The following is a 19,160-nucleotide window of genomic DNA, read 5'->3' on the forward strand; positions in this document are numbered from 1 at the left end:
TTCAGGCCCTGAGTCAAATCTCCTCTCTATAGGCTGAATTCATACACATGACTGGGTTCACAATACCAACTATAGTCAACCACATAATTTCTGTAGAAAGATCTGCCATGTATCAGCAGCTCCCATGATAAGGAGGGTAGTCTTTCCCAGCAAGGTGGCCAAGATGAAATACTTGCATATGGGCTCAGGTCTGGGTGTAGTCCTGGCTGCCTGGGTGATCTTGGATGTGTAACTTCCTTGCCTATAAGGTTGAGAGGGTCTGCTCTGACTCTCTGCAGGGTTGCTATGCGGACAAAATGAAGTGATTCATAAAGCACTGTATAAATTCAGAGTATCACAGTGATGACTGAACACTCTGGATTCACGAAATCCTTCAGCTGGAAGTCTTGCTAGGACAGATATAAATGCTGTATTGCTCCCTGAGAGGAAACCTGATGTAAAACAGACTCAGCCTCAAGGCTGATGTGCCTCTGAATCTCCCCTCAAAGCAGCTAATGGCTCTAGAACTAATAAGGTCCCCATGGACTTTTTCTTTAAAGAAGCTTTTAATTTATCAGAAACTGACAGTAATGCTGTCCACATCAATCCCACTGATATCACAGCCTCTGGGACATATCACCTTAGAAACTCTGACTGCAGAACTTTTCTGTCACTTTCCACTTAGGTCAACATTCATGCCACCCACTGTCCCATGTCCAGTTCTAAGAAGTTAAGATCTGTACCTGTTAAAATTGACTTCCAGACTTCCAACAAGAATGTCATGGGATTGTGAGCATTTAACATAGTTAAGCTATCCATGGGCCTGGACTTTCCAGAAATGGCCAACTTCATGTAATCTTCTTATACATAAAGGCAAAAATTAAATGTATAACTAAGTATAATTAATTTTTATAACTCTCTTATATATTTATTTAAATAAACCCATAATTCAGAAATGAGGGTTTTTTCCCCCGATCAGATTCCTGAGATTTGATTTTTTTTACTTGGAAAATATGGTTACTGTAAATATTATAAACTCTGGTTACCCAGCATGCTCAGAGAATATAAAGCTGTAGTAACCTTTTAAATGCAAAAGAAGAGGTAGAGTAATAACAATAAATATCGAATACATTCATGCAAGCAGGTTTTAACTTTACTTTTAACAGATGATGAAACAGATCCAGAGAGACCCAACAGCAAGTAAGTAACAATGCCAGAATTAAAACCCAAATTTGCCTCACTATGAAGCTCAATCTCTGCTTCATTCAGATCTCTGCTCGAATATTACCTCCTTACCGAGGTTTTCCCTGACCATATGACCTAAAATGTCCCAGCTGTCAGCCTGGCTACAGGCTGGGACATTTTAGGTCATATGGTCATATGATGGCTCCTTCCCTGCCATCAACTTGCTGTCCTTTTTAGTCTCCTTACTTGGCTTTAGTTTTCTTCATAGTACTTAGCTGTAAGTTTGTTTAAAAACATGTCTCCTGTACTAGAATGCAAGTAGGCAGGGATTTTAAATTATTCACTGCTTTTTCTCTAATGCCTAGAATAGTGCCTGAAACATAATTGGTACTAAATAAACAAATGAATAAAAGACCCTAAAATGCATGCATTTTTCATTACGTCTCACTGAAAGGGAATACTAAGCAAATACATTTACATATTGCGTTATGCCATCATCCTTTCATGATCTTCATGGTATGATCAGAGAGTAAAAGTGCAAATTGATCATGGAGGTCACTCATTAATATTTTTACTAAGGGAAAAGAGTAGCTGTCTCCTAGAAACTGAAGAAAACCTTTACAACTGTTGCAGTGAGTTCTTTTTTATACAATCTCTCCTTCCAATCAACTCTGTTTTAAGAATACACAGGATTCAAGACGAGTCCAAGAATTTAGTTAGATTATTTTTGCCATATAAAGGACAATTGGATACCAAAACAAACCTCCCAGATCAAACAGTTAATTCCACAATCACGAAACCTCTCTGACTCACCAAGAAAAGCCACATCAGCACAAGGGTAAGGGATTCATGTATTACACCAAAAGAGTTTCTGTAGTACTTCTGAAGTAACGATAATTTTTGTCATTTAAAAAACTTTGCATTTAATGTTGGCTCTACTTCCAGATTTTTCTGAAATTGTTGGAGACATACCTAATACAAACTGCATTTTAAGAAAAACGAATTAAACAGATTATGAGCATCCTGTTTCATCTGGGTTTGTGTGAGATAACATTCACTATTCTCACCAGACATTCTCCCTGGGTAGGTAAAACTTTTTAAAAAAGTAATGACTCCAAGGTATATCATGACAGCAGACATCTGCTTTATTTAGGTAAAACAAGTGCCCAGTAAGTGTCGGCTTACCAGATTATGTGTATCTTTCACATAGCGAATATTCTGAGTTCTAAGTAATAAATCTAATAATCAACAATTCCGCCTAGAATAGAGGAGTAAACCATGTCTGTGGGAGGGGAAGGGTGGGGAAGAGACCTGTTCGTCTTTCTGAAACCTATGAGCAGAATACTGTCACACAGACCTATTTTGTGCTTTTATAATTACCCAAATTTTCTTTTGTCAGAATTCGTTCTCAGTAACAGCTTGAGCAATGTAGCAATCGTGCTCTGAAATGACTTGTAAACCACAGACACAAATATTTGGGCCAAGAATGTAGAATCCATTGCTGTCACATTCCATTATTTCTGGTGGAGCAATTCACTAACATTTTGGAATCTAGATCATAAATTATGCAGAGCCTCAGCAAAAGAGCTGAGGACACAAACTGCTGTAATAAAACTCCTGTTTCTGCAGCCATAAAAACAGAACAAAGAAAAGGCAAAGAAGGAAAATCATGGTTGGACTTTTCTGACATGCCTCGTCCACCGTTGTTAATGGTTTCAAAAAATGATAATGTAACATTCGGAAAACCATCAGGCAAGCCAAAAGTGATACAATAGGCATACTGTCATTCATAAACATCACCACCACCACGAGAGTCCCCAGAATAAAATTAGCTTTTTGAAGAATGCCTGAATGTTGACATAAATTGAAGTGCCTAAATGTACATACAACCAAGCCATCTGTACATTTTTCACGACTCTCAAGGGGTGTGAAATGTCCTTCAACATCAGCACTTGGATAGTGGTCGCATTTTCTGTTGGGATGTATCATAAATGTCAGAGAGAGGAAGGGATCTGTGTCACATGTGAACCGAAGCAAGTCACTTTCCCTCTCTGTGGAAACTGACTTAATGGCAGAGCTGGGATAAAACCCACATCTCTTGACTCCCAAGATAAAACTGAGTTTTATCTTGCACTATAATGCCTCCAGCATGGTAGGGGTTCAAAAATTACTTTGTGAACAGATGAATGGCAGAATGAATGGACAGGTCAGTAGGTGAACAAATGGACAAATAAATAAATAACAACCATTCCCTGTGCTTTGACGCTCATAGTCAGAAAAGGTCAAAAAGGGACATATCATTGAAATACTTTAGAAATAAAACAGAGAACTGAAAAGCCAGATGGTCCATGCTTAGCAACCATTCCAAAAAGCCACTGCTAACTCCAACTCTTTCTTTTCAATTATAACATTGTGTTGGAGAGCACTGGTATATCTATCTCAAGAGAAATAATGAGTCTGAGAACAAAAATGGGTGAACATGTTTCTTATATAAGACTGCTATAATTTGACACCCATTTAGTATTGCTCCCTTTTTCAAGATTTACTGTAAATGAGGGAGAACATAGAAGATGAGGGAGGGGCCAAGGACAAAGATGGACTAAAAGTCAGGCATGTATTTTATGAGCACATCACTGCTTCTGCAATTATTACAAACATATTTAGAAGAAAACAAAATGCTTTTCAAGATCACACAGAAGGTCTAAAATGTTAAAACAGGGGAAAAGGGCTCTCAGTAAAAGTTAAAACCATATAAGGGAAGAAAGTTATTTTTTCACCAGCAAAGGAAGAAAATTTTCTTCTAGAGAATCCTACAGCACAAAAGACACTGGCCTCAATCATCTGTTTAAGTCAGGAATCTTCTAATTTTTTACAAAGAGAAACTAGTTAAAATTTCCCCAGAGCCTTGGCATTACTCAGAGAAGGAGGGAAAGAGAGTAGAGAAAAATAAGGAAAAGAGCCTAGTGGTACCAGTGGTGCCCCCAAGGCAGGAGAAATTTTCCGTCTAATATCAGCAACTATTTCCTGAGCCTACTGTGTCAGGTACCATGCAAAATGCTTCACATACATCATCTCATTTAATCCTCACAAGAGCCACACCCTTCATTGCTATCCTGGAGATTCTATTCTTAACCCTATTTTACATCTTACATAACTTTCCCCAGGCCACACAGCTCATAAATGGCAGAGCTACAATTCAAACCAGGGCCAGTCTAATACCAAGCCTCAGTTTTTTCTGTCTCCTGGCTGCCACAGACTCCTTCTGAGAGAATCTCAGGAAGCCAACCATGGCTTTACCAGGCTTAACAATGAAGGATGGTTTGGAAATGTATCAGGTATACCTTCAAGTTCTTTCAAAACTATAATTGGAGATCTAAGTTTCAGAAATCTGGGTTTATTATTACAAAATAACTGGCAGTTTTCTTTCTTTGGTAAAAATGTTCCAGAAAGCCAAAACTGCTGTGCTATGGTCATTCCTTACCCAAGTCTGCTTTTTTTTTTTTTTTTGAGACTGGAGTCTTGCCCTGTCGCTCAGGCTGGAATGCAATGGTGTGATCTCAGCTCACTGCAACCTCTGCCTCCTGGGTTCAAACGATTCTTCTGCCTCAGCCCTCCAAGTATCTGGGATTACAAGTGTCCACCACCACGCCCAGCTAATTTTTGAATTTTTAGTAGAGATGGGGTCTCATCATGTTGGCCACGCTGGTCTTAAGCTCCTGACCTTGTGATCCATCCCAAAGTGCTGGGATTATAGGCATGAGCCACTGCGCCTGGCCCCAAGTCTGCATCTTAACATCCAACTAATTGAGATGAGTGGAGACATCTGTAAGCTTATTTTTAAAAAGACAAATCTCTCTATGTGTAATAACAGCAGTACCATTTACTGAGTGCTTGCTATGTGCTAAGCACTACTCATCAATTTACATGTTATTGAAGATTAACAAGTTGAGAGCTAAGCACCAGAAATACAAATAGAACAAATGGAGACCCAGTAGCATAGCCTCTCTAGAGGCTTACAAACTTAATGGGGCAACAGACAAGCAAGCTGACCATAGCAGGGGAATATAGGAAGGGTGAGCCTCACCATCTGGGCACAGAGCACTGCAAGGTGCAGAAAAACACTGATTTGTATTTGAAAAAGCTTCTTAGAGGAAGGGGTGCTTCCTCACAACAATCCTATGAAGTTGGGATGGAACCTGATGGCCAGAAAGGTTAAGCAATGCAAAGGTGCACAGCTATGAAGTGAGCTGGGCCCAAGGTCACCTTACTTTGAAGCTACACTTTCCATCACTTCCTGTGGCATCACAGAAAAATAATCTCCTTAAAGCTCTTGCCACATCATTACCTTTACCTTACAGGGGAAAAAACAAAACAAAAAAACACACTAACTTCTAGGTACTCTAGCAGAGTCATATTAACATGGCTCTAGTCATCAAAGTGTTTTCACATTCACACTTTCATCTGAGTCTAATAATCTTGTGAGAGGCAAATTTATTAGTATGGTCCCCCTTTTTACCCATCACAAAACTGAGGCCCAGGAAAGTAATATAACCTGTTCAAGGTCATGCAAAAGTTAAGAGCTGCTCACTTTAGACCCCTTGAATGTCTAATTCCTACTTCAGCCATCTTGGCAACACTAAACATTAGATATACCACCTACTTGAGTCTCTCCTTGTTGGTACCTACAACTGATTGCCTTACTCCGAGATCAATGAACAGTGGGGGCAGAATTAGTATATGGGGTGGGTTTCTCCTGGTCATTGTTTTGATTTGGATTTTTTAAATGGATCTCTTTCATTTGAAATGTTTCATCAGAAAAAAATGTCAGCCAGCCATAATGGAGCATTTGTCAGCAAGAGATGAAGAGATCAAATAACAACATGTACTGCCAGCCCCTGATAACCACCTGCAACTTTCAAGGGATCAGACTATTGTGAAGGATAAGAAATGTTACATATTTCAGTAGCATTTTCACCTTTCTTTTAGTACTTGATTTTGTGTTAACAAATGATATACTCTTTCCACATATGATACAAACTATGATGATGATGATAATGATTACAACAGTTATGGGTGTTTATTATGTGCAGACATTGTTCTAAGGGCTTTATACATATTAACTCATTCAATCCTCACAGCCACCTCATGATATGGGTGCTATAATTGTCCCTATTTTGAGGGGATGAAGAAACTGAGGGAGAGATCAGCTAAGCATCTTCTCCAGGCTCAGGAAGCCAGTCAGCGGCATAGCTGGGATCTAAAGCCAGGCCATCTGACTCAGAGCTCACGTTCTTCACAGAATGCTACATGAAGTGGGATTCTATATCCCAGTGGTGTGTGGGACTGGCCCAGTGATAAATGATATGGTCATCCTAGATATAACAATGCTGTAGAAGTTCCCAACATTGGCTTAAAAGGAAAACATTTGTAATCAGGGCTTCTTAGTAATCAGAATGGAGAGAAATCAGCACTGCTACAAGAAGGAAAAAGAACAGTCCAATAGGTTGCTTATGCAGAATACCATAGCCACAAGGGAGAACAATCATGAAATCGTTTAGTAAACGACTTAGCACATAGGTGCTTTCTATTCCCTCTGTCACATGAACAGTTGTGTGAGTTCTTCACTGATGACAAAGATGATGTCCTTCTCCATCAGGCATTTAAGAAGTACCAGGAGTTGTCAAGGCAGGCATGCCAGCTCGCCTGATGGTGCCATGAACTGGAGAATGCCATCTGTTTTGTCAAGGCTGACAGCCTGAAATTTCTGGTTAAACTCCAGATTTTCTTGTTGTGAAGGGCTTGATAACTTTTAGTCCATTACCTTCTGTTTACTGAGTCACAGAGCATATTATATCTCCCTCTAGAGCACTCCAACAGCTGGGCCATGTTATAAGCTGTCTTTGTCTTATTCGGGATTAGATAATGGATTGGTGGAACCTTCCATTTGAATCAGGGAAACACAATTACAGAATAACTGTTGTTTCAAATAAGTGGCCAACTCTGACAATCTGGCTCAAGAACACAAATCTATTACTTTTTTTTTTTTTTTGCCACTGGGGCTGTTCTGATGAGGGCTTGCTTTACAAGCATGTTGGGCACATAACAACAAAGCATTTACTTCACTTTTTAATTGCTCTTGGAAACATTTTAAATGGCACCAATGCAATTTTTACTAGAAAATGAAAGCATTCACTTCCCAGAGTAACTTAACTCTTCAGTAGGAAGGCATAAAGGACCACGTTCAAAAATCTGTTGAATTCTGAAAGCCTATATTCAGGCGCTAACAAAGCTATTTGAAAGTCAAATTGCGAACAGGCTTAGTCAGCAATATGAACTAAAAGTTGCATTCCAGCTTTCATCCAATTCAACAAATGTATTTTCTGCTGTGTCAGAGACAGCCTTAAGAAGAATTTCTGAAATAACATGCAGAAACTGGTTCTCAGTACAAAAGCTACTTTTTGAAGTTACCATGAAATTACTAATTATGCTGAAGAGTCTTAAACACATGAGTCTCTTGTGGATTTCATGCTGGAAAAGAGGGGAGTCTTCAGGTGGCAGTGTATGAGCAGTCATGTGTCTACTCTGCATTAGGTTTGTAGCATGCTTATGCACAGCCATTATAAAATAGGGATCAGTGAATGACGATGAAAAGAAGTTGTGGGTAAACAGAAATGCTCAGTTTCACAGAATGACATCCAGTTACAATGTCACATTGTCCTACTCACTTAGAAATGCTAGAGCTTTATCTCTTTCATAAATAATTTTAGCTGTTTTCTTTACAGAGGTGGTGTAACATGAAGAGCATTGACTTGATTTAGACAGCTCTGAGCTCACACCCCAGCTCTACCACACACTTGCTATGAGATCTTTGACAAGTTAACCTTTCCGTTCTTTGGGTTTTTGATTTCTAAATAGGAATAATAAGCCCTATCTTTCTGAATTTTTAAATTAAATAATCAATCACTGCATAAGAAGCTACACCAAGTATGGTGTTCACACACTGGAGGCATTCAGTAAGTATCATTCATCATTCCTTTATTATTATTGTGACTTTTTTTTTTTTTTGATACAGAGTTTCACTCTTATTGCCCAGGCTGGAGTGCAATGGCATGATCTCGGCTCACTGCAACCTCCACCTCCCAGGTTCAAGCAATTCTCCTGCCTCAGCCTCCCGAATAGCTGGAATAGCTGGAATAGCTGGAATTATAGGCATGCACCACACCAGCTGGCTAATTTTGTATTTTTAGTAGAGACATGGTGTCTCCATGTTGATCAGGCTGGTCTTGAAATTCTGACCTCAGGTGATCCACCTGCCTTGGCCTCCCAAAGTGCTGAGATTACAGGCATGAGCCACTGTGTCAGGCCTTTTTTTGTTTTTTTGAGACAGAGTCTGGGCTCTGTCACCCAGGCTAGAATGCAGTGGCACGATCTCAGCTCACTGCAACCTCTGCCTCCTGGGTCCAGGTGATTCTCCTGCCTCAACCTCCTGAGGAGCTGGGGCTACAGGTATGTGCCACCATGCCCAGCTAATTTTTTGTATTTTTAGTGGCGATGGGGTTTCACTGTATTAGCCAGGAAAGTCTCAATCTCCTGACCTCAAGATCCACCCATCTTGGCCTCCCAAAGTGCTGGGATTACATGTGTGAGCCACTGTGCCTGGATTGTTATTGTGACTTTGAAGCCACTTCATAGGTGTGTTGGAGAGATCACAAAGGTCTTTTCATAGATTCTCAATGGAACCTGTTATTTGAATCTCTAGAAAACTGGAACTGCATCAGTTTCCTAAGACTACATAGATGTTAAATACAGAGGAGAAGAGACTATTAAGTTCATATACTTAAAAGAAGAAACAATGTGATATCCTAGTGATTTTCTTGTCCAAAAGTCATAAATATTAGGGTTCTTCAAACCTGCACAAAGGACCTCATTTTAGTCATGCTTTGTAAACTTCTTGGATGAAGATCCAAAAAGGTTAATATATTATTTAGTTAGCCTGCTAAATCAGACTGTCTCATTTAGCTATAGGGCAAAGGACCATGTAAAGGAGGGAGAAAAATCTGCTCAATTCAGTATTCCTACTAACTGTAAGGAGTAAAGTTAAAATGGTATCATAAAACATAATCACTGTCTGCTGGTTTAACTATTTCTCAAGTTCATTATATTTCTGGTTCAATTAAAAAGGCTTTAAGAATCAAGTTCTATCTTCTATACACATTCTCTTTCCATGGAAAAATAATCGAATTTTGGCTTTTTAGTGTATTACAGAATTTTAGATATTGTTTACACCAATGAGAATGTCAGGGTACAATATAAAACGTACAGAACTCGCCATTGCTTCCCAGAACTAGTCTCCCTGGTCTCTGGGTTCAGAAGCAGCAGAAATGATATCTAGACTTAATGACAGTAGTAAGGCACAAATAGATGAACACAGTAAATATGAAAGATGTGCGTAATTATTTCAACTTTAGACTCCAGCTATAAGTCGTAGCATTTCCCATAGTTCTTGGCTCTCATCATCCTTCATCCATTCAAGACATACACAGTAATTAATGAGTCACTTAATAATGAGGGATATATCCTGAGATACGTGTTGCTAGGTAATTCTGTCATTGTATGAACATCATCGAGTGTAATGACACAAACCTAGATGATACCTATTACACACCTAGGCTATATGGTGTAGCCTACTGTTCCTAGGCTACAAACCTGATGTTGCTGTATGGAATACTGTAGATAACTGTAAAACAATAATAGGTATCTGTGTATCTACTCATAGAAAAGGTACAGTAAAAATATGGCATAAAAGATAAAAACGGTATACCTCTATAGGCCATTTACCATGAATGGAGCTCGCAGGACTGGAAGTTGCCCTGGGTGATTCATTGAGTGAGTGGTGAGTGAATGTGAAGGTCTAGGACATTACTGTACACTACTATAAACTTTTAAAAATACTGCACATATTGGCTACACTAGATGTATTAAAAATATGTTTAATTCTTCAATGATAAATTAACCTTAGCTTACTGTAACATTTTTACTTTACATACTATTTAATTTTTAAACTTTTGACTCTTTTGTAATAACACAGCTTAAAAACAAATTGTAGAGCTAAACAAAAATATTTTCTTTCTTTATATCCTTATCTTATAAGCTTTTTGCTATTAATTTCTTCTTTTTTTACTTTCTAAGCTTTTTGTTAAAAACTAAGATGTGAACACACACATTAGCCTAGGCCAACACAGGGTCAGAATCATCAATATCATTGGCTTCCACCTCCATATTTTGTCCCACCACATGGTCTTCAGGGGCAATAATATACATGGACCTGTCATTTCCTATGATAACGATGCCTTCTTCCGTTATATCTCCTGAAGGATCTGCCTGAGCTTGTTTTACCGTTAACTACTTTTTTTTAACAAATAGAAGGAGTACACTCTAAAATAATAAATGTATAGCACAGTAATACATAAACCAGTAATAGAGTCATTTATTATTATTAGCAAGTATTATGTATTATACATAATACAACTGTATTTACTATACTTTTTTTTTTTTGAGACAGAGTCTCACTCTGTTACCCAGGCTAGAGTGCAGTGGCACAATCTCAGCTCATCATAATCTCCAGCTCTCGGGTTCAAGCAATTCTTGTGCCTGAACCTCCCAAGTAGCTGGGATTGCAGACATGTGCCACTATGCCCAGCTAATTTTTGTATTTTTAGTAGAGATGGAGTTTCCATGTTAGCCAGGCTGGTCTTGAACTCCTGGTCTTAAGCAGTTCACCTGCCTCGGCCTCCCAAAGTGCTGGGATTATAAGCGTGAACCACCATGCTCAGCCTGTATGTGCTATACTATTATATTACTGGCAACACAGGTTTGTTTACACCAGCATCACCATAAACGCGTGAATAACACATTAAGCTATGACATTAGGACAGCTATGACGTTACTAGACAATAGGAATTTTATGGGACCACCATTGTATATGTGGTCTATCACTGACCCAAAATGTCATTTCATGATGCATGAATGCATATGGCATACTCACTGTGGACCAAGCTTTAGCCACTAGGTAATAAGGACACAAAAAAGCTAAGATACACATCTTGTCTATTCTTGGAATTTGTAATTCAGTTGGTAAATAACTATAATACTTAACAAGTGGATGTACAAATGTTAAGGAAACAGATACGCATTAAATCTTTTGGAGGAGTCTGAAAGCCTTCATTCAGGGTAATATGAATCTAATCAAAGTATAAAAGAATTGGTAAACCTTACAGATTGACAGAAGGAGGAAAATATTTGGGTCAAAAGAAATAGCATGAAGAAAGCCATGGAAAGGTAAAACAACCCAGACATTTGGGGGAACAGTATGAAAGGCAGGAGTGACAGAAAGTGACATTAGTAACATAAATTGAGGCCAGTGTCTCAGATTAGAGTGCTCTGACACCCATCCCCTCTTTAAATGATATCCCATGTAATACTTTCTTAAATCACTAAGTACTTTTCCTTTAAGCACTTAAAATGCCTGTTTTGCCCACCACACAGCCACTGGCATAGTTCCTGGCACACAGTAGATGTTCAATAAATACTTTTTGGATGCTAAATATTGTAGAAGGCAGTGGGAAACCACTCAGGATTTTACACATAGAAACTGTATGATGAGACTGAGCAGAGGGAATTTCGAGAGGTTTACCATGAACATAATGTGGAAAATGAACTGAAGGAGAAGCTGAGAAGAGGAGAGTAGAAGCCGTTGCAGTGACCCAGGCAAGAGATGACAGGGGCTGAGAAAACAGTCCTGTAGATTCATTAGAACTTGCTTTGGGAAGCAAAATTCTCAGGTCTTTTGACTCACTAAATCTGGGCTGTGAGGGAAGAAGGAAGGGATTCTAGGACAACTTTGAGATTTGTAGCTTGTACACTGAGGAGACTGCTACCATTCTCAGAAATGGGGGAAACACAATGTGAAACTACAAACTTGGAAACAGGCTTATTTGGGGGCAGATGGAGGTATCTAGGAAGTAGGAGTAGACATATGTTTTAGCTGAAAGTCAGATCTGGTTTGGAAAGTCAGTGCATCATGGTGAAAATCACAGGCATAAATGGGGTCAGTATGTGGAAGAGATATCTGTACTCCCATGTTCACTGAAGCAATAACCAAGATAGAAAATCAACCTAAGTTTCCATAATGTATGAGTGGATAAAGAAAATGCTATATATATACACAATGAAATACTAAACAGCCTTCAAAACAGAAAATTCTGTCATTTAAGACAATATGGATAAACCTAGGGAATGCTATGCTAAGTGAAATTAGCCAGGCACAGAAAGACAAATACTATATGATTTATGTGAAAACTAAAAGCTTGTCAAACTTGTTAAAAACTAAGACACAAACGCACACATTAGCCTAGGCCAACACAGGGTCAGAATCATCAATACCATTGGCTTCTACCCCCATATTTTGTTCCACCAGATGGTCTTCAGGGGCAGTAACATACATGGAGCTATCATCGCCTATGATAACAACAGAAGCAGACAATAAAATGGTGATTACTGGAGGCTGCTTGTGGGAGTTAGGGGATGCAGAGAAGGGAGATGATGTTCATCAAAGGTGAAAATTTCCAGTGAGACAAGAGAAATACATTTTAGTGATCTGTTGTACAGCATGGTGACCACGATTAATAATGTATATTTCAAAATGCTAAAAGGGGAGATTTTAAATGTTCTCACCAGTTTAAAAAAAAAAAAGTAAGTAGGTGAGCTGATGAATATGTTAATTAGCTTGATTTAATCTTTCTACAATGTGTACATATATCAAATATCACACTGTATCCCATAAGTATATATATTTTGTCAATTAAAAGATTAAAAAGGAAAAAGAAAAAAAAAGGTATACGATTACAATCCTACTCTGCCCCAGAGTGCAATGTGTTTTTAAAAATAAGCCTTTAAATAGAATATAAAATATCATAAGGAAGGTGTAAAATCATAAGCAAAGAGCTTAACAAATTTTCACAAAGTTGAGGAGAGCTGTGTAACCCTACCACTCAGATCAAGAAGCAGATCATTACCAGAGCCTCTGAAACATACCTTTTATCATCAAAGACATTTGCTGCCACAATCATGTTGGTGGCTTAGAAACTTGGTATCTTCACCTGTAAATATTATCTTCAAATAGAATTCTCCATGAAGGAGAACCACAGAGGTGATCTGAATAATCATTTGTTAAATCACCTCCAAATGTCTACCTAAAAGATCTGATTCTGATACTCTACATATTCTGCTATTTTGAATTTTCTCAAAAAAAATTCAAAAGCAAATTCCTCTAAAGTCACCACAAAACAGATGAATTCCTTAAGGAATGAACATCAGACTAAAGGCCTAGCCAAATGATTCCAGAAGAAAGACCCCAAAGCTCAGTGCAGTCACATGTCATAGGCCCAGTATGCAGTGTCCAGCACAGATGGCAGAACCCAGGGTCACATCTGTACTCACCATTGCTGGCAAAACAAAGGGCTACACAGGAGCTGTTGCAGATGGAAAGACTTAAGGACAGGCAGGTGTGGGAGGTGCCAGTGCCAGGTGTGAGTGCAGGAGCCAATGACTAACACCATTGCAAGGCTCCCAGGTTCACTGCATGGTGCCAGGCAGCACTGCTCACAGAACATGGCCAAAGAACAGCTGAAGGTAAAGTGAGCACCAAAGTGGCAGCACCCCCAGCAAGTAGTGCCCACCTAAGTCTAGGAAAACAAAATCGTGTTCAGAAAAATGCTTTCCAAAGTGATCACTCAAATATTCCTTTCTGAAGTCCTAACAGAAGTGTTATCAATGCTCAGAACTGGGCTGCCTAATGGGAAAAGTCCCCATGGGGGTTTTTGACTCATAAACCTATTCAGCTTCATATGTTCATAATCATTTGTGTAAAGAAGAAAAAACCTCCGAGCACTAATTAGAAAGATAGAGCTGTTGTGTTTTCCTCCTGATCACCTTATCTTCTTTATTCAGTTCTTGAAGACTCAGCTATTAAAAGAAATTAAGTAATTCATCAAGCCCATTTCAATTACCTGCTGCTGATAACATCAGATTACAATTAGCATCTACAAATGAACCAAGTGCCAACTGCCAAGCTGAAACATAAGCTAATTTACTGCTAGACTCTGCCTGCTGGAGACACAACTCTAGGACCTGGCAGCAAGCATCCACTTCATTATTCCAGCAACAGTTTTGCAGCCTCTCTTGCCACAGTCCAAAGTGCAGCTCTGACCAAGATTTACTGCCCCGTCTGCCTCTGCTCACATGTTTACAGATGCACTGTATCTATAAGCAAATCACAGCTCCTTTTAAATAGCAATGTCTAGACAAGCTAGGTGACAAATCTTGACCTAAAGGAGAGAATAAATATTATTAATATGTATTAGGCACTGATAGGTGTGGGGCACAGCACAGGATGTGCATGTCATAACCTTAATGAGGGTGTGAATCATTTTCTGCGAGGCCTCTGGTGCTTGATCAGAAAAATCTCCTGCTTTGGTTGATGCTCTCCATTTCTCATTTCTCCTTTTACATGGGGAAAGGACACTCATGTTCCTTTCTTTCGGATGTCTAGAAAAATCTGTTTCAGGGCCTGGGACATCTCAATTTTTTACATTTGTATTTCCCCCTTTAACGACCCTTAATTGGAACTGCTTTAGATGAAAAGCTGAGGTGTATGGTTTGACTTCCTAACACCTGGTTAGTGTATTGACTACCTATGTTAGAATCATTTTACCTATAAATCTAGGCCTTTTTCCATGGAAAGATTTCGTAAAATATTGTCAGGTTTCCGTATTTACATAGAAAGAAAATCCAATGTATAACAATTTAAATGTAAAAAACATTAAATTGCTATACTGCTATCTATCTGACCAAGGTCCTATGAAAACTCTGGATACTAAAGCTTGAATAACCTTCTCTGGTTAGCAATACTCTGTGCATACTGCCACACATAGTTGCTTAGAAAAGCTAGATTGTTCACAACTCCACTGGGAGAAGACAAGTGGAAGCTTTGCACTTGGAACTTTTCTGGGTTCTGCCCCATGTGCCTCTTCCCATGGCTGATTTTAATCATATCCTTTTACTGTAGTAAACTTTCACCATGTATAACAGCTTTCAGTGAGTACTATGAGTCCTTTAAGTGAATTATCAAACCTGAGGTCTGGGGGGACCCCTGAACATGCAATGATGTCAGAAGTGAGCATGATCTTGGAAAATCCCAAATTCTGCATCACTGGATGGGTTTAACAGCAGATTGGAGACGACAGAAGAGTTAATAAAAATAGATTAACACTGTAATCCCAGCACTTTGGGAGGCCAAGACAGGTGGATCACAAGGTCAAGAGATCAAGACCATCCTGGTCAACATGGTGAAACCCCGTCTCTACTAAAAATACAAAAAATTAGCTGGGCATGGTGGCATGTGCCTGTAATCCCAGCTACTCAGGAGGCTGAGGCAGGAGAATTGCCTGAACCCAGGAGGAGGTTGCAGTGAGCCGAGATCGCGCCATTACACTCCAGCCTGGGTAACAAGAGCAAAACTCCATCTTAAAAAAAAAAAAAAAAGATTAACAGAAAATTTCAAACTGAAGAATACAGAGAAAAAATATTTTAAAAATTAAGAGAATGTCAGTATCATATAGGACAATAGCAAATGATAAAAATGCATGTGTAAACTCATACAGGAGAGAAATTTGGGCCGGAAAAAAAATTTTTAAAAAATAGGTAAAAATTCCGTAAGTTTACTTGTATATATATATATATATATATATATAGATTCAAAAGCTGAAAGAACCAGAGGAAGAAGAAAATACAAAGAAAGCCACATTGAGGCATACTATAGTCAAACTACTGAAAAATCAAAGTTAGAGAAAAATCTTGAAAGCAATCAAGAAAAACTGGCACCTAACATACAGAATATTAATACCCATTGAGTCTAATCAGAAGTAATGGAGGCCAAAAAACAGAGGAATGACACCTTTAAAGTGCTGAAAGAAAGAAAAAAAAGCCCTACCAACCTAGAATTCTACATCCAGCAAACATATCTTTCAAGAATAAAGGTGAAACAAAGACATCTTAAGCAAAAATTTAGAGAATCAATCACTGGCAGATGAGCACCACAAAGAATGCTACATGAAGCTCCTCAGGCTAAAGAGAAATGATACCAGCTGGAAACTCAGATCTTTAGGAATGAAATGGATAGATATAAAACATTATTTTTCCTCTCAATTCTTTAAAATCAGTATCTAAAACAAAACATAAATGTATGGTGGAGTTTAAAGTACATGAAGTAGCATAAAGTACACAGTATGGGGAGTAAGTGAACTTACAAGGTCTATAGGAAGTACTATGATTACCTTAGACTACAAAAAATTAAGAATATATGATTATTTTCACTATCTAATTAGAGAAAAGGGGGTTAAAATGGTACAAAGAGGTAGAGTTAAAAAGTAAATAGAGAAAATAAAATCTAAAAGATTAATCATAGAATATAGGAAAGGAAGGGCAAAAGAACAAATATAAATGAAACACACAGAAAACCAACAGTAAAATGATGGACCCAGCCAGGCACAGGGGCTCACACCTGTAATCAGTTTGGAAAGCTGAGGCAGGCAAACCACGAGGTCAGGAGTTCAAGACCAGTCTGTCTCTTCTAAAAATACAAAAAATTAGCTGGGCATAGTGGCAGGTACCTGTAATCCCAGGGAGGCTGAGGTAGGAGAATTGCTTGAACCTCGAAGACAGAAGTAGCAGTGAGCTGAGATCGCATCACTACACTCCGGCCCTGGCAACAGAGTAAGACTCTGTCTCAAAAAAAAAAAAAAAAAAAAAAAAAAAAGATGGATCTAAATCCAGCAATAATTACATTAAATATTAAATGGGAAAGATTATCTAATTAAAAGGCTATAATTACGAAAATCAATAAAAAGTAAGGCCTAACTAAATGTTGTCCACGGTTGGATAAAAAGAACTTTAAATAAAAATATAGAGAATAAAACGTAAACAAAGAGAAAAAGGTAGCCACAGAAACAGAAAGCATAAAAAGGTGGAAATGGGTATAACTGTATGAGATAAGGTAGACTGCAAGACAAAAGGATATTACTCACGATAAAGAGATAAGTTTCATAATGATAAAAGGGCCAATTTGTCAGAAAGACAAAATAATCATAAATGAATATGCATCCAATGAGAAAGCTTTAAAATACATCAAGCAAAATTTCACAGAATTAAAGGGGAAGTAAACAAATCCACAATAAAATGTAGAGTTAAGCAAGCCCTTTTTTAGCAACTGATGGAACACATAGACCAAAACAAAATTAAAAAAATCAATAAAGACAAAGATGATCTGAACAACACCATCAACTATCTTGACCTCACTGACATCTATAGAGAACTATACCTACTGAAATTGCACAGAGTATATTCTCTGATCGCAATAAAATTTAATCGCTATCAAGTATCTTTAAAAAACTCCAAATATTTTTATATTAAACACTTCATGGGACAAAGAGAAATCACAAATCAACTCAGAAGATTTTAAAAACTCAACAAAAGTGAACATAATACTTAAAAAATTATGGAATGCAGGTCAAGCAGTGTTTAGAGAAAATTTTCTATCTGTAAATGCTTGTATTATAAAATACAAAGAATCACTGAGTGTAGTGGCTCATGCCTGTCATCCCAACACTTTGGGAGGCCAAGGTGGGAGGATTATTTGAGGCCAGGAATTCGAGACTAGCCTGAGGAACATAGCAAGGCTTCATTGGAACAACAAAAACAACAAATGACAATCAGCTGGGCATGGTGGCTGATGCCCACCATGGGCAGGTCACTTGAGCCCAAAAGTTTCAGACGAGCTTGGGCAGCATAGTGAGACCCTGTCTCTATAAAGAAAGAAAGAAAGAAATTAGCTGGTCAAGATGGCACACACTGTGCCTATGGTTATAGCTACTTGGGAGGCTCAGGTGGGAGGATCACTTTTGCCCAGGAGTTTGAGGCTGCAGTGAGCCATGATTGTGCCACTGAACTCCAGCCAAGGTAGTAGATGGATACCCTGTCTCAAGAAGAAAGAAAAGAAAGAGAAAGGGAGGGAGGGGAAGGAAAAAGGAAGGAAGGGAGGGAGGGAGGGAGGGAGGGAGGGAGGGAGGGAGGGAGGCAGGCTAAGTTTTACATTCTGTGCTGCTCATATATGATATGCATAGCAATAAGGTCACCTTCTCCTTGTCCTCTTCCCATCCTGAATCCCTATGGGCAAAGAACCAACCACGTGGCTCCAGGCACAGGGATAAGTTTAGTCCATACTTCCAAACACATCTGTACCTTCCATTCATTATGTACCCACATCTGTTTGAATACAGGGATAAAATAATATCTTCTAAAACATTGGCAGTTACCAATTACTTGTTGTCTCTTACCACTACATATAAATTCCGTCAAATTATAAATGTTTTAATTGTAACCAAGTACTATCAAAAGTGACTGTAATCTATCATCTTTAGATCTTTCACAAAAATAATCATGCATTATATTAAATCTATCAATATTATTTTTTGAATACACATAATTTTGAGGAAAAATGCATTTCCTGTGGGGTTAATTCACCAAGTAAAGAAATCCCTGTAAGCAAAAATCCTTTCACATTCTCATCCACTGATGACTGCTTAGCAGCTTCTCTTTCATTTAAACCAAACATAGCCTACATCATCATTTCATGCCTTTTCTCTCTAATTAGATAAATCTGATTGCTCTTTTTTCTCTACAGATTAAAAGGTTGGGATGTTTTGTTTTTCCAGTATTTCAGAATTCTAATCCTCAGAGCCCTATGATGACAGGAAGAACTGTGTGATTTAGAGAAAGCAGGCTCCAAGGAAATACAGCTAAAGAAAGAGACCAGGCACCACGGTGGCTCATGCCTGTAACTGTAGCACTTTGTAAGGCCAAGGTGGGAGGATCACTTGAGC

The 19,160-nt window shown here is 38.5% G+C and overlaps 1 protein-coding gene across 6 annotated transcripts in view; it reads right to left on the minus strand.

Annotated features, from left to right (window-relative positions):
* TTC28 (tetratricopeptide repeat domain 28) overlaps positions 1-19,160 on the minus strand; it is a 708,603-nt gene that overhangs the window by 152,698 nt on the left and 536,745 nt on the right. The gene's annotated exons all lie outside the window — the stretch shown is intronic.

Source organism: Callithrix jacchus, chromosome 1 (assembly GCF_049354715.1).
Source record: "Callithrix jacchus isolate 240 chromosome 1, calJac240_pri, whole genome shotgun sequence".
Classification (NCBI taxonomy): Eukaryota; Metazoa; Chordata; class Mammalia; order Primates; family Cebidae; genus Callithrix; species Callithrix jacchus.